General features: G+C 36.3%; 1 non-coding gene across 1 annotated transcript; it reads right to left on the bottom strand.

Moving 5' to 3' along the window:
- Nucleotides 1-5,191: 5,191 nt before the first annotated feature.
- LOC139903283 (small nucleolar RNA R71) lies at nt 5,192-5,298 on the bottom strand. The gene has a single exon (XR_011778114.1). It is a non-coding gene; the product is annotated as a small nucleolar RNA R71 (small nucleolar RNA).
- Between the last annotated feature and the right edge of the window lie 12,128 nt (nt 5,299-17,426).

Here is a 17,426-nt window from a genome sequence, read left to right as displayed (position 1 = left end):
GAGGGCCGGGTAGTGGAGACTTTAAAATACATTTACATGTGACGAGAAAATCACTATGTTTTTATTATCATCTCATAGCAAATCGTTGCATTTGCAACATTTAATAAAATGTAAAGAATGTCAAATTGTTGCTATTTTCTTATATATTTATTTTAGGTGGCTATTAATTATGCTTAAGTGTATAAATTTAATGAAATATCATTACAATTTTTTATTTTTTTTTACGGCGAAGAAAGGATATATATATATATATATATATATATATATATATATATATATATATATATAATATATATAAGCAACATTCATCAAAAAGATGAAAATTACAACAAAATACAAAGCAAGAGGCTTTTGAGCCCAAACAATTGACGAAAACCGAATTGAAAAAAATACAACAGATGACAAAATTAACAAAACCAAGAGCCCTTAAAGCACTATCCCACCGAGCGCTTTTGAAAAACTGAACCCATGAGCTCTGGAGCTGCTAAGCCCACAAGCCCACATGAAACTTGAAGCAATTGACAGCCCAAAAAAGAAAGGGCTAATAGCCCAATCAAAACCCGATAAGAAACAGCCAACAATTTGCAAGTTTGATTCTATAAAGGTTGAAAAAAAGGAAACGAATAACACCACATCATGATATTGTTAGAAAACTTTAATTTATAAAGATTAATCTGCAACTTTGTTTATATATAGGTTAATAGTAATTATAACATCGAGGGACCAATAGAAGAATACAATGTGTTCAGGCAATATAAGTAAGAAATTTGAGAGGGCCATATAGTACTACAACAATCAATACTCCATAACTAGCCATAAAATAAAAAAATATTAACACCATTGTCCAAATACGTAGGGTGGCCAAGGCCCTCCTTGGTCCCCACTAAGTTCCGCCAGTGACTTCGGTTGAAGACATTTTCTTTTCGAAAACTTTTACAATTTTATTAAAGTTTTCGTACTTTTTTCAAAAAAAAAAAAAAATACATATAGTTTTACGTAATGGTACTTCCACGAAAATTTTTACAAGTTTCTTTTCCATACTCACCTCTACAAGTTATATAAACTATATTGTGATACATGATCACCTTAATATGTGTCAATTAATCTGATAATGAACCTGCAATTCTGCAAGTTATACGTTATACGTACGTTCTAATTATTTTAAAAGCTAAAAGTTGATGATAATCGACAATCAAGATCGGCTCACTTAGCACTTATGACTAGCAATGATAATTGTCACCCGATCCACTAGATATTTATCTGATTCATCCGATTAATAATTAGTAACTATTACAAATGTATATATTATTACACATACATTTTACTTCCAACCATATAAAGAATTTACCATGAGTACTCATAATAAAACATGTGTACAATAAACATACAAATTACCTCCGTACATCTTTTTTTTTTCTTCGCTCGTGCCCTAATCCTTCTTCAGTCCTTACACTCATCTCAACTGGATCTGAAGCTCGCCGTTTTGTAACCTTAAGTTGGTCCCTTTTCCGACCACCGGCATCTGGCCGGTGGTCGGCTTTACCTTTTTTTTTAAAACAAAGTTCAAACGTTGATTCTTTCTCGGGTGGCGTGCAGGTCCGATCCTCTTCTCCGTTCACTTTTCAGGCGACCAGGCGGCGATTTCGTGTGTTATTGCACCGGATCTGGGACCTGGGTGTGTTTTGGGGTTGGCTCCTTGGTCCTTCCGTTCCGATCGAAGGTTGATTTTAGCCCCGTTGCATGTGGATTTCCGTACCTCGCTGTCGTTTTAATTCTTCCGGTGGAACTCTACTCCCATCTAGGCATTCATGGTTCGATTTGTTTGGCTGGTGGTTGTAGTGTGTTATTCTTTGTTTTCCATTTGATTTAAGAGGCTTTACAGCTACCGACAGCTACTGGTGGCAGTTGATGTCTACTAGCGGCCAATGGTGGTTGCTAGCGAACGTTTGCGGCTCTTAATGACTATAGGTGGTCGTTTACTATTGGATGTTGGTGGTGACTAGTGGCTGCCAACGGCTGATGGCGACTTCTTGTTGCTGATGAAGTTGTTAACGGTCGGTAGTGGTTACCGGTAGCCTACGACGGTTCTGATGGTGGTTGGGTGGCGCTGGCAGCTGCCGGTTGTTGCTGGAGGCTGTCGGCGAAATCTGGCTGATGTCGTTTGGTCGATGGAAACTGCGGGTTTGTTTTTTAACCTATAAAATAAAAAATTAAGAACTTCGAAAACTTGGTGGATATGGCTTGGTTTCTTTACGTGTAGATTTTGCGCCTTGTATGTTTGATTGTCATTCGTGCCATTTCGTTCATTTCATTTAGCCCGTCATCGAGTCTATTCGGGTGGGCTCGGTGTTGTTGCCAACGTTGTTGACTTGGTCGGCTTCGAAAAATTGATGCATGATGAGGTGATTTCTCGGGGTCTTTTTGTCTGCCGAATGGTAACCGGTAGTTATTTGATGGGCTTGGTATTTCTCTAGGGTTGTGTTGAGACCCCAAAATAATTAAGGATTTAAGTATGACAAAACAGCATTATGTACACTAAAATGTTATGTGCAGCCAACATAGGTTTATTCATGTATATACATCATTTGTTACTGTGTCAAGTGTCTTAGTATGCGGTCTGGTCTACCAAGGTAGACTGTATTCTTCAACCGGCACAGGATGAGTGCCCAGCAAATTATTAAGATCAAGTGAACCAGTAGAAGAACCAGCATAGCTGGTAGCTGAAATCGCTCCATTCATATATGTTTTATCTCACGATATCTCCCTCACTTTGTTCGGTTTTTGATGATCTTGGAGCCTATTTTGTGTGCTATTGAGCTAAATGGTAATTTAAGGGCTAAGGACTTTATTTCGTGTAAAATTGACCAAATCTTGGGCAAAATTGGCAAAGGAATTGGAAAGTGCAGGATTCAGCTCAAAAAGCGCCGCTCCTCAACTAAGAGCGCCGCTCCTGTGGAGCAAAATCGCCGCATTAACATAAAAAGTGACGTTCTTATGCACATTTTGGCTCCATTTTTCATCAGTGAGCAATAGCGCCGTTCTTAAAGCCAAGAGCGCTGCTCCTATCCAGACAAAAGCGGCGCTCCTATAGCAAAAGCACCGTTCCTGAATGTTGCCAAAAGCGGCGTTCCTGATCAAAAGCGCCGCTCTTCATTTAAGCCAAAAGAGCCGCTCCTGAGTCAAAAGCGGCGCTCTTGTCGCTGTTTCAGCCCAGATTTTCAGCACTGTAAAAGGAACGAGATTAGGTTATTTTTCATATGCATCTTTAGAGAGCAGTTGTCTTAGGTCCGAATTTCACATACAAAATCCTAATTTCATCATTCATTGGTGATTGAAGGTGGATTCAAGGAAGCTAGCTCTAGATTCGTCATTGTTTAGCTCTAGATCTTCATCTCTTTAAATTTTGGGTTGTAATTTGCACTTTTCTTTATTTACTTGGCATTAATTACTTGTAATAACTTGAAGATGATGATTGTTTATGTTTCTATGCTTATTAATAGTTTGATTTTAGCGATGATTGGCTAAATCTCTTGTGTTTGCTTATATATGAATCTCTAATGCCAGTGTTTGCCCCAAAATCAATTGAATAATGTTGTTTGAATGAATTACATGATCATGTGTTATTGAGTTAGCTAAAGATCCATTGCTATGAGTTTGTTTTAGGCTTGACTTTGATTACATATGTTGAGTAGCTCTCTTAGTGATTTGAGAAGTGAATCAATGTGTGCTTCAACACCTTAGGAGATCTAGACAACTAGTTTAGGAATTTCAAGTGATTGTGTTCTTGATCTAGGTTGATTTTCAATTGGCCTTTAGTCAACATAGTAGTGCCGATTATCTTAAGTGATTTCGATAATTGGGGGTTTTAAGTGATTTCAACCTAGGCATAATCTCAATAACCAAATCATGCTTAACTCGATCCTAGAATACAATGCTTATGTGAATTCGCGGAGTGTTATTTGATTTGAGGTTTGGTAGTAATACTAATCATTTAATAGTTCAACAACTATTGTGATAACAAAATAGGCAAAAATGGGGCAAACCAAGCATAGAGAGGATTACATAAGTGAACACTTCTTAGTTAATTTGATTTAAATCTTAATACTTTGTTACTTGTTTCTTGCTACTAGTTTACTTGTTAAGTTTAAGTTTGTTTAATTGTGAAAGTTTTAGTTGTTAATTACAATCAATCAAAACCCCCCAATCAAACAAACCCTAGGACAATTGATAGTTTCAAATATTCGACTTACACCGCTCTCTTGAGACGAACTTAATAAGAATACTTACATTGAAGTGCTATAATAACCGGGTTCTAAGTGCGCGTTAGTTGTGTGTGCTTATTTGTAGTGTTTGAATCATATATAAATTTTGAGGGTAAAAGATGTACGTTGCACAAACACCATCACACTTTCTTGGCATCGCTGCCGGAGAGCGGTTAGCTTAGTGGGATATTTGGTTTAAAATTTTGATTGTTCGATCCGTTCGTAGGGGTTTACCCTTACGAAAGTTACTTTTCGTGTTTTATATATTATTTTTGTTTGGAAAACCACTTGTGTTTGTGTTGTGATTGAAGGATAGGTACCTTTGGTGTATGAAAACAAGGTCCCACAAGGATCAAGAGTTCACACATCCATTCTCCGATCCGAAAAAACACGTGCACGGGGTTTAAAATCGTAGAGAAGAAAGGGTATTAAGGAAAAATTTCGAAGCTTTACCATTTTATTTAGAAGACATGGATCCTAACGGTCAACCGATTCTCAATAAAGAGGGTATTCTAATCAACCATGGTCCACCGGTTAATCAAGAGTTATTGAATGATCCGAACGACACCCCGATGTGGAACGCTAGATTAGTTGCACCAACAATGATAGCACCGGCTATTACAAAACCACCAATTGGAGCGGATAATTGGAAGATTGAGGGTAACTTTTTCACAATGATCAAAGATACATTCTTCCATGGGTTAATAGAAGAGAATCCGTTTGAATACATCCAACACTTTAATGATCTTTATGATATCTATAAAAACAAGGATGTCACCGATGACGCTTTTAAGTTAAGGGCATTCCCTTTTACTTTTCAAGAAGAAGTGAAAGTTTGGTTAAGGAGCTTACCATCCGATTCCATAAGAACTTTTCAAGATTTAACCAATGAGTTTATCAATCACTTCTTTCCACCGTCAAAAGTAGAACGACTTCGAATGGAGGTTAATGGGTTCACCCAATAGGGTGATGAATCTTTATATGATGTGTGGGTACGATTCAAGAAAATGTTAAGAGCTTGCCCACCGCACGGTTCGACGAAGAAGGAGTACATCAACACATTCTACCGGGGTTGTAATGCTTTGACGAAGCAATATCTTGATTCTTCATCCGGTGGGGTATTTATGTATAAATCACCAAATGCGGCCGAAATCTTATTGGAAGACATCTCTGTTAACACATATGAATGGGCACCTTCACCGCGAGATTTGACAAGGAAAAGTGTAGCACAAATCGAGAATGATAATGGGCAAGTGACGCTTGCAAGCTTGAACAATCAATTTCAAACGTATGGGAAAGAGTTGAAAAAGCTTTAACAAACGATAGTCGCAAAGCAAGTAGGTTGTCAACGATGCGATGGTCCACATCCTACAAAGAATTGTCCTCAAATTACTTAATGCAATCATGTTGATCTAGATGACATTCCCATGAATTCGGATGCTCATGTGAACTACGTGAGTAATCAAAATTATCAACGGGGAGGAACATCAAACCAAGGCTACTACAATCCTAATAAAAAACAAGTGTCATTCAACAACCAAACCAATATACCACCCGGATTCACAAACCAAAACCGAAACTAAGGTTACAACAACAACTATAACCGAAACCGAAACAACAACTTTCAATACCAAAACCAACAACCTTACAACAATCAACCTTATAACAACCAAGCCAATTCGAATTATCAAAACAACCAAGGTTATAGTCAACCACAAAATAACCAAGGTTACAATCAACAACCTCAACAAAAATTCAACAATCCCAATCTTCGAAGAGTTTAGAAGAAATCATGCAAAACTATATTAAGAAGGTAGAATCCACCGAAGCTTTCCTAACAAAAGAAAATGAACTTTTGAAGCAACCAATACGAAACCAACAAGCCTCATTTCAAAACCTTGAAAGCACCGTTGGGAGACTTTCAAATCAGGTTGCCGAAAGAGCACAAGGAACTTTACCTTCAAACACTCAAGTAAACCCAAACAACAACTACATCAACAACAACAACCGAAACAACCAACACCCCCAACACAACCAACAAAACCAAAACAACAATAACACAAGAGTTATTCCTATCGAGAGCAACACTACCAATCCAAGCCACAATCAAGCGAGTTCATCAAATCCCAACAATACTTATGCTCAAGTGAACTCGATAGATTCAACCGAAGAGGATCAACCCGAATATCCTCAAGTTTTCACGTTCGACATTGAAGGGGACAAGTTTGATTTCGATGAAGCGTTGAAAATTGATACTATAGTTTATGGGGTATTCAAGTTTTCAGAGGATTCGAACGATGCAATGTTCATTCCCTATCAATTTAAAAGTGTAATGTCCATGGAGGCTATCGAGTCGACATGCAAGGAACTAAAGGGTGATTTCGAGCGAATTAAATTAGGAAACGTTGAGAAAGAGAAAAAGGTCAAAACTTTATTGAATGCAAAGGAGCAAAAGAACGAGGTCGAGTTTCTTACTACATCAACCGAAGAGAAAAATGAGGCATCGGTATCACATCCTCAACCATTACCTCCTCCACATCCAAAGGATGTGGATTGTAAGTTGTGATGCCCCGTCCAAAAATCTATGGTACGGATCATCAACAACAGGTCCATTACACGGTATAACACTATATGCTATTTTAAAACAAAGTTTGCATTCATAAAAAGATAACGTTTTTCCAACGACAAATGTTTAACAAGAGTAACGTGCTTCTACGAATAGAAAGCATTAACAAAAGTACGTGACACCGAGGTCATATTCCAAAACCATAGTTCAAATAAAACATAAGTGATGAATGCAAGTAAAAAGTTCCATGACTGAGACATCTCTAAATAATGCAGCGGAAGTCTAACACAGCAAGTCTAATACAGCGGAAGCAATAAGCGTCTTAGTTCCCTGAGAATAAAACATGCTAAAAAGTCAACACGAATATTGGTGAGCTATAGTTTTATTGTAAACGATAATGTAATGTAGACCACGAGATTTCGTATTCAAAACAGTATGAAAAGTATATGCTTAACCGTGGGCACTTGGTAACTAACTTAACGTAAAATAATATATCACCCCCTAAAAGTACACTTGGCGAGTGCGTTAAAACAGACGAAGTATTAAACACCCGTTAAATGCTAGCGTGACTAGCCCGAGTAGGGATGTCAAACCCTATGGATCCATATCTAAGATTCGCGTCTACCGGTTCATAAACCAATAGTTAAACATTACTGAGCTAAGGGGAAAATTTGTGCCGTTATATCACCCACACATATATAAAGTTTAAGTACTCGTGTCTAGCATGTAAAACATAAAAAGTGCATGTATTCTCAGTCTCAAAAATAGTTAAAGTAAAAAGAGAGCTATAACTCACAGTGAATGTGCGGTAAAGGCGATAAGAAAACGTAAGCAGGTAGTAAGTCGGTCTGAAAGGTCCTCAACCTAAGTCAAAGGTTACTAAGTCCGTAAATCGTCCCCAAAAGTTTAAAGGTAAATAAGTTAAGTCTTAAGTATCATCATTATCATCATTTGTGAAAGATAAAGTAAGGTTTCTACAAGAATAGAGATCGAAACGATTAGCTGAATTCGTACAGCCGCTACGACCTCTACACAAACTGAAATGACGCGCGATCAGTGGCCAAGGCTCCGTTTGTGAGTCCTCTTACTGCTTTCCGAAATTCAGATCCTAACTCGATGTCGTTTGACCGTGGCGACGGTCAGAGCGCGAGTAGGTCAGAAATTTCAGCACGTCGTTACAAAGACGTAGTGAACTTTGGAAGGCTATAAATCCTAAACCGTACATCGGATTTATATGAGTCTTAAACGAAAAGTTATCTACACATCCCGAAATTTCTGGAAATTAATTTTCCAGAAGCTCCAGGAGTCAGATCAGACCCTGAAAAACAGAAACAAGTGCTCCGGTGGGTTTCTTGGTGTTTGATGCTTAACACGGTTCTCGTCCTTGATGCATATAAGCCTCAAGTGTACAACTCTTTGATGTTTTAGCATCATTTAGACCAAGTTTTAACCATTAACACCCTTATTAACTTAAAATGAAAAGAAAAACCAACTCTTTAAGAGTTTCATGCTACATGATGAACCAAAGTTACATCCTTAGCATTAAGCATTGTTTCTTATCATCTTTATGTAAGTTTATGTGCCTTTACCATATGTATAAAGACTTGATTTTTATCACCATAAAAATCATAAAAAGGTTACAAGTAAATGAGATCTACCACAAAACTTAGATCTCAAGTATTATGAAACCCTAAGCTAGAAAGCTTGGATTCTTACAAAATTAATGAGACTATAAGCTAGAAAGCTTAGATCTAGACAAGATATATGAGACCATAAGCTAGAGAGCTTAGATATAGTAAAAGTAATGAGATTAAAAGCTAAAAAGCTTGGATCTAAACAAAATGGTGAAACCCTAAGCTAGAAAGCTTGGATCTTTAATGTTCTTGTAGATCCTTAAAGCATAAAGCTAGATCTACAATCTACAAGTTTTATGAAGATAATAAACACAAGTTTTGATCTTTTAACAAAAATAAAGTGATATTAAGCTATAAAGCTTAGATCAACAAAGTAATGAAGATTCAAAGCTAGAAAGCTTGAATCTTTTATGTTCTTGAAGATTTTCCATCAAGGTTTGAATCTTCAAGATATAACAACATCAAAAGCTAAAAAGCTTGATCTCTTGATGATGATGATGATGATGTCGAATTAAAGAAAGAAAAAGGAGAAGAAATTTAAGAAAAACTTACAAGTTCTTAAGATTTTAGCGTGAGAAAGACTAGAGTGAAAATTAGAGAGAAAGTGTGTGTGTTTTAAAAATGAAATGAAGTGTGAAATGAGAAATCAAGTTTGAATTTATAGTGGTGGTGGGGAGCATGGTGGCCGATGGTTATGGTGGTGTTGGGGGGGACCATTTTGCTTTTGCATGGGTGGTGGTACAAAGGTGGTGCTTGTATGTTGTGATCTCATGCAACATGGTGTAGGAATTTGTATAAAAGCATACAAGTATGTTGGCTTATATCTAAATGGGTTTTGTCCTACATCTTAATGGATCATAAATCCATAAAAATGGGCTAACATAATAGTTCATTAGCTAGTGTGCATTAGTAAAACACTAAGCGTAATTAAGCAACCAATAAGCCAAGTAATTGTCATTAAGAAATAATCAGTTAGTTTTAAGTAGTCATAATGCTCCAATTATGACAAAAGTTTAACGTGTACTAAGTACGTAGCTCACTCTAAATGACAAGTGACACTAACGGTCATAGAAGCATTCGAGAATCAAGTTAAGTGATTAAGCACTTAATAACACGTTGTAAGATATTAACGAAAGTAATTAACATGAGTAATGATCCCAGAATATAGTATAGCTCAGCACGCACAAATATGCAGTTTCGTGAAAGTAATAAGTATAAATATAAGTCGAAAAAGTCAGGTCGTTACATTACCCACCTGTTAACGAAAATTTTGTCCCGAAATTTTAAGCTTAGGTAGACGGTAGAGTCGGGAAAAGGTGAGGATATTTCTGCATCATCTGATCCTCCCGTTCCCAAGTGAACTCGGGTCCTCGTTTAGTATTCCAACGGACTCGGACAATTGGAATCTTGTTGTGCTTCAAAGTCTTGACCTCACGGTCCATGATCTCAACAGGTTCTTCCACGAAGTGGAGTTTGTCATCAATCGTAAGCTCCTCGAGTGGTATGATAAGTTCTGGTTGGGCAAGACACTTCTTCAGATTCCATACGTGGAAAGTGGGATGAATAGAACTTAATTGAGTTGGAAGATCTAAACGATAAGCAACAGGTCCAACACGCTCCAAGATTTTAAAAGGACCAATATATCGCGGATTTAGCTTCCCACACTTTTCGAAACGGATTACACCTTTCCAAGGTGCGACTTTTAACATTAAACGATCACCCACCTGGATTTCGAGATCTTTACGTCTAATGTCGGTATAGTTCTTTTGGCGATTACGGGCAGTCTTGAGCCTTTCCTGGATTTGAACAATCTTCTCGGTTGTTTCATGGATGAGTTCGGGTCCGGTGATCTGTTTATCACCTACCTCGGTCCAACAAATAGGAGAACGACATTTACGGCCATATAAAGCTTCGAAAGGTGTGGCTTTAATACTCGCGTGATAGCTATTGTTGTAAGAGAATTCGGCTAGAGGTAAATGATTTTCCCAAGTTTTTCCAAAATCAATAACACAAGCACGTAACATGTCCTCCAAGGTTTGAATCGTGTGTTCGCTTTGTCCGTCGGTTTGTGGGTGATATGCAGTACTCATGTCTAAACGTATTCCCAAGGCTTCTTCTAAGGAACGCCAAAATCTAGAAGCGAAACGGGCATCTCAGTTGGAAATAATCGATAAGGGTACACCGTGACGGGATACAATTTCCTTTATGTACAGTTGTGCAAGTTTGTCCATTGTATCGGTTTCTTTCATGGCTAGGAAATGATCGGATTTGGTGAGACGATCGATAATAACCCAGATGGTATCATAACCGCCTACCGTTTTTGGTATTTTCATGATGAAGTTCATCGTTATCTTTTCCCACTTCCATTGCAGGATTTTGGGTTGTTGAAGTAACCCAGACGGTTTTTGATGTTCGGCTTTGACCTTGGAACAAGTTAAACACTTTTCAATGTAAATAGCAACATCCTTTTTAAGGTTTGGCCACCAATATTGTTCTTTAAGATCGTCGTACATCTTACCAGCTCCTGGATGAATTGAATATCTTGACTTGTGGGCTTCGTCTAGAATAAGGCTTCATAAATCCCCATAACTAGGCACACAAATTCTTCCGGTGAAATATCGGAGTCCAGTCTCCTTAACCTCGAATTGAGAGACGAGAATGTTCAAGCGTTCATGAGAAATATTCTCATCTTTGAGAGCCTCATCTTGGGCTACACGGATTTGGCTATTGAGATTTGTGTGGATGGTGATGTTTAAGGCTCGGACACGAAGAGGTACCATTCTCTCCTTTCGGCTCAAAGCGTCAGCTACTACATTTGCCTTGCCAGGATGGTAACGAAGTTCACAATCATAATCGTTCAATGTTTCAATCCACCATCGTTGTCTCATATTCAGTTGCTTCTGATCGAAAATGTGTTGGAGGCTTTTGTGGTCGGTGAATATGGTACTTTTGGTTCCATAAAGATAGTGTCTCCACAGTTTGAGTGTAAAGACAACGGCTCCAAGTTCGAGATCGTGAGTTGTGTAGTTTTGTTCGTAAATCTTCAATTGTCGGGAGGCGTAAGCAATAACCTTCTTTCATTGCATCAATACGCACCCAAAACCATGTTTCGAGGCATCACAATATACAACAAAATCATCATTGCCTTCGGGATGGGATAAGATAGGTGCGGTGGTTAACTTCTGCTTTAGGGTTTGGAATGCCGACTCTTGTTCGGCCGCCCAAATGAATTTCTTTCCTTTGTGAGTTAATGCGGTCAAAGGATGTGCAATCAAAGAGAAACCTTCGATGAATCTACGATACTAACCGGCGAGGCCTAAAAATTGGCGAATATGAGTTAGAGTAGTGGGGGTTTCCCACTTGCTAATGGCTTCGATTTTTGCGGGATCGACTTTAATACCTTGATTGCTCACAACATGACCAAGAAATTGAACTTCCTTTAACCAAAATTCACACTTGGAGAATTTAGCATAGAATTGTTCTTGTCTCAAGAGTTCAAGCACGAGTCGAAGGTGTTGTTCATGTTCTTCTTTGCTTTTAGAATAGATTACGATATCATCTATGAATACGTTAACAAATTTGTCAAGATACGGCTTGCACACGCGGTTCATAAGATCCATAAACATGGCAGGTGCATTAGTCATACCAAATGGTATCTCAAGAAACTCATAATGACCATAAAGAGTTCGGAACGCAGTCTTGGGGACATCGCCCTCCTTCACCCTCAACTGGTGATAACCTGATCGCAGATCAATCTTGGAGTAAACGCTTGATCCTTGCAGCTGATCGAATAGATCATCAATCCTAGGAAGGGGATACCGGTTCTTGATTGTCAACTTGTTTAGTTCATGATAATTGATACACATACGGAAAGATCCGTCCTTCTTCTTTACGAACAAAACGAGAGCACCCCAAGGCGAAGAGCTTGGTTGAATAAATCCACAGTCTAGCAATTCTTGTAGTTGACTCTGCAACTCTTGTAGTTCGAAAGGTGCAAGTCAATAAGGCGCGAGAGCTACAGGTGCAGCTCCTGGCACTAGATCGATCTGAAACTCCACTGATCACGGTGGGGTAATCCCGGTAACTATTGGCACATCCTTCACGCCTTTATCCTCAGTCTCTAATTTCTTCACATGTGCCAAGATAGCAAAACGCCCTTTTCTCATGACCTTTTGTGCCTTCATACAACTAATAAGGTTCAGTTTTGGGCTACTTCTCTCCTCGTAAACTATTAATGGCTCACCATTCTCGCGGGGTATATGAATAATCTTCTCTCCACAGACAACTTCTGCTTTCACTTTTGACAGCCAGTCCATACCGACTATCATGTCAAAGCTTCCCAACTTAATGGGAATCAAATCAATATTAAAATCCACACCAGCTAAGTTTATAATACTTCCGCGACAAATTTGATCAGCTTTCTCAAATTTCCCATTAGCAACCTCAACAAGATAATTCTCGTCCAAAGGAACTAATAACCAATCTAACTTAGAGAAAAAATGTCTGCACATATAACTCCTATCGACACCAGTATCAAACAAGACAGAAACTAATAGTTTATTAACAGTGAATGTACCTGTAACTAAGTCAGGATCCTCGCAGGCATCTCTGGCGTTCAAGTTGAAGACTCTTCCACGTGCAGGTGTCATGACCCGGAAATTTCGGTCAAATTTAAACTCTGATAACTCCGACAAGATAAGCAAATTGATGTGTTGCATTAAAATATTTTTTTTTCATACATTTAATTAACCATTGGACTTTACCTTACGATTCAAGAACAACCTATAATTTAAAACTCGAACCCGTCATGATTTATATATGATTTTACTTTCTTAAACGAAGACGTTTTATGATATAATAATTTCTATTATTATAACCTCTTAATAAAATGATTTTGAATATAATTAGTTCTTGAAAACTAAATTTTATAATATTTATATATGAAATAATAAAAATTTACTATTAAACGATGCTATTTCAAATTAAAATTTTTACGTATTAAGTCGTTTTATTTTTATGATATAATTTTTGTAATTTTTTTAAGAAACGAAGTTAAATTAAAAATGTACAATTTGTAAAGCACAACGTACAACAACATGTAGCTTAAATAGTTGAATCGAAATTAATTCATTTACTATTCATATGAATAGTAAATGAAGCGAAATTAATTAATTTACTATTCACATGAAAGCGACATGATAGAAATTATTAATTATAAGTTACATAATATACCCCTGAAGTATTTAATAAATATGAATTTTTAAAAATTTACGATTCAAATATGATTCTAAATTTATTATTATATTATTATATTTTATTTCAATATTATTATATTAAAATTAATATTATATTATATATCTTTGTCCAGTCAAAAACTAAGAAAACACATATTACGCTTATAAACTTTATAAACGAACCTTTTTATAACTAATTTTATAAAGCTTAAGACCAAAACAGATATATATGTATTCAAATATAAAAAGTGGAATTTTTACTTATACTTTTACCCGTCAATTAATAGCAACAAGAGTACGAAATACCGGTCCGTAAAAACTGTCGGCAGTTATTATTGAATTCTAATTCACACGTTTTTAATTTTTGATTTTATTATTATTATTATTGAATTATTGATTATTATTATATTATTATATTTTATTTCAATATTATTATATTAATATATTTATTATATTATATTATTATATTATTCTATATATATGAATGATTCAATCGAGAGATTTAAAATCTCACACACACATAAACATATTCATATACATATACTCCGTAGTAATATTATTATTAAGATTATATTTCTTAATATTATTATTAATCTTATTATTATTATTATTAGATTATTATTTTTATGATACAAAGATAATAATATACATAAAATACTACGACGGGGTTACGTTCGGGTGATTTCAAAACAAGTTTTTCAAATGGTTTAAAGCTAAGGAATTCATGGGTATTAAATAAGGAGGTTATGGGTATTGATCGTGGGTATTGTTCGTGAATCAAAGGTCAACCTTGCACTTATCATTTACGTTGCATATGCATATTTTCCCTGCAATATTAAACCACAATATTGATACGTGAGTTTCATTTGCTCCGTTTTTAAATGCTTTTGCAATATATATTTTTGGGCTGAGAATACATGCGTATTTTATAACTGTTTTACGAAATAGGCACAAGTACTAAAACTAATTTTACGTGGGTTTAAACCAGAAATATCCCCTTAGCTTGGTAACTATAACTACTGGTGTATGACTGGTAGGCGCTAATCCTAAAGATAGATCTATTGGGTCTGACAAACCCCATCCTGACTATGGGATGATTTAGTACTTCGAGGTTTATATAACACACCTGATTCGTGTACTTTCAGAGGGTAAAACATGAACGTTAAGGCTTGTTACCGGGTGCCTACAACTTAGAGAATGCTTTTTATACACTTGCGAGTGTATGGTTATTTATGAAACTGAAATCTTGTGGTCTATTAAAACTATTGAAACTCATCGTTTATGATAAAACTATGAACTCACCAACCTTTTTGGTTGACACTTTTAAGCATGTTTATTCTTAGGTATTAAAGAAGCTTCTGCTGTTTAACTGCTATGTGCATGGAGTCTTACATGACATATTTTTCAAGGAAACTTTGCATTCAAACATTAATATGTATTATATTTTAACTGTTTAGTCAACTGATGTATTATTATGAACTATCATTTATTGGGATTGTCTATATGTATATATCATCACAGGTCGAAAACATTTATGTACATGCTTTAAAAATGTATACAGATTTTAAAACTTTCTTATATAGAAAGCGCGTCTTTTGAAATGAATGCAATGTTTGTAAAACGTATCATATAGAGGACAAACCTCGCAATGGGACCGATGAATGATGTGCTGCGTCAATAGGGATTTTGGCGGGCCATCACAGTTGGCATCAGAGCGTTGGTCTTAGCGATCCAGAATTTGCATTAGTGTGTCTAACCAGTAGTTGTTAGGATGAATTAGTGAGTCTGGACTTCGACCGTATCTGCATATTATAAATTTTGCTTATCATTTCTTGTCAGAAATTACCTACTTATCGTTCTTAAGTCTAGACACGTTTTCCTGTATTTATTGCATAAATAGTGTATAGACGAATTCCTATCTTAGCATATCTGTTACTGTGAACTTTGTCTGATATCTTCCAAAGATTCCTCCGTAATTATGGGATTTTGGTATTATATATACATATGTAAATTATGTATTGAAGAATACCAAATCTAAGTTCTATAATCTATTTCATACCAAAAATTCTTTCCCTGATTATACAAGATGGATCCCGCATCTAGTTCAAATTCCTCGGATTCCGACAGCTATTCCGATATGGAATTTGACCTGAGCTCCGAAAGCAGCGTAATCGGAATGGATCAACCAATTAGCCATCATCTATTCTGGATGAATTGGGGATGAGTTCATAATCTACTTAACCATTAGAGACAAGAATAAGGTGATCCCTTCCATCCACCACATTCACCTCTTGGCGAAGAACCTGAAGCACTTACCGGCGAACCTATTCGAAACACCCTTTTCTCTCTCATTTCCAGAATATCTCTTCACGATTATATACTATCCCAAATTCTGAATCTTATTCATCTGCTCGTCCGAACCGACAATCATCCCGGTGTAATAGAAGAAGTCAACGAGCTTCGCGCTTGCGTGACGGCTTTGGAGAATATGGTGCAAGGATTACAAGCACCATCAACAACAACAGTACCGCTAACAACATCCACATCAGAAGCCTCAATACCACAAATACCAGCAGCATCACCGACATCAACAGTACCATCATCAACATCAACAGTATCATTACCACCACCAACAACCACATCCGCATCCCACACCTCAATATCGCATCTAAAATCTGTACTTCGAGCATCAACATCATACGCACCATAGGTACCAAGGAGTACCAACAACAATAAACGATAAAGTATCGATTCATCACTTCATTAAAGAAATATTCTGCACAGAATATGTAATTTATAATTTTTTTTTAGAGATTACTTATTCTAGTTCTAACCATAAACCAGAAGAGTAGATGGATAGAGATGATAGAGGAAACCCTGACAAGAATGGTGTGTGATCTACAAGCTAGACTGGTTATACAAGCGCCACCAGAAGTACCACCAGCATCACCATTAGTATCACCAACACTAGTAACACCTGTAGCACCACAAGCTCCACCAACTCCATAACCACCAACGATATCGACACCACAATCACCGAGGAGTATATTGGAATAACGAGTTATGATGTATTAACTCATTATTTCCAAAGAATTTATATATTATATATATGAATTTTGGAAACCATAATATATCTTTTCGTACTAAGCTATTAAGTATGAATTGAAAAAGGGTAGATACTACTTGGTTAATTCATATTACTAATATGCTACGATGTACATCCTTCGAATTCCATTTCATAATAAACTAAGTGTATTATTCAAATACAAGTTTGATTTTACACTCCCAATTTCGATATACTCGAAACTTTCCAGAAAACATCATTCGTACTTTGCGGAATTCACAAGTATTTCATGAGCATCGACATTCTTCACCAAGGAATATCAATAAGAATAATAATGATGTATTAATTACATTAGTGAAATACTCCGCAAAGATTATGTAATCTCTAAAGTTTTAGGGATTATTCATTTCTAGTTCCAACCGTAAACCAAACGAGATTAATATAATATTAACTCATTAAATCCATATTACATCTGAAGAAAATATACATACATATATTTTTATAAAGACTGTAACAAAAATTCTTTTGTACAAAATATTACTTGTGAAATATTATTTTAACGGGTAGTACCCGAGAAATACTTAAGTTCAAATTAATATGTTACACTGTACATTTTCAATGATGTTTCGATAATCGTTAATTATACTCTCTCCTTTCATAGCAATA

This window comes from Rutidosis leptorrhynchoides, chromosome 3 (assembly GCF_046630445.1).
Source record: "Rutidosis leptorrhynchoides isolate AG116_Rl617_1_P2 chromosome 3, CSIRO_AGI_Rlap_v1, whole genome shotgun sequence".
Lineage (NCBI taxonomy): Eukaryota > Viridiplantae > Streptophyta > Magnoliopsida > Asterales > Asteraceae > Rutidosis > Rutidosis leptorrhynchoides.
The sequence above is the reverse complement of the archived record's forward strand: the minus strand, read 5'-3'. Positions and strand labels throughout refer to the sequence as shown.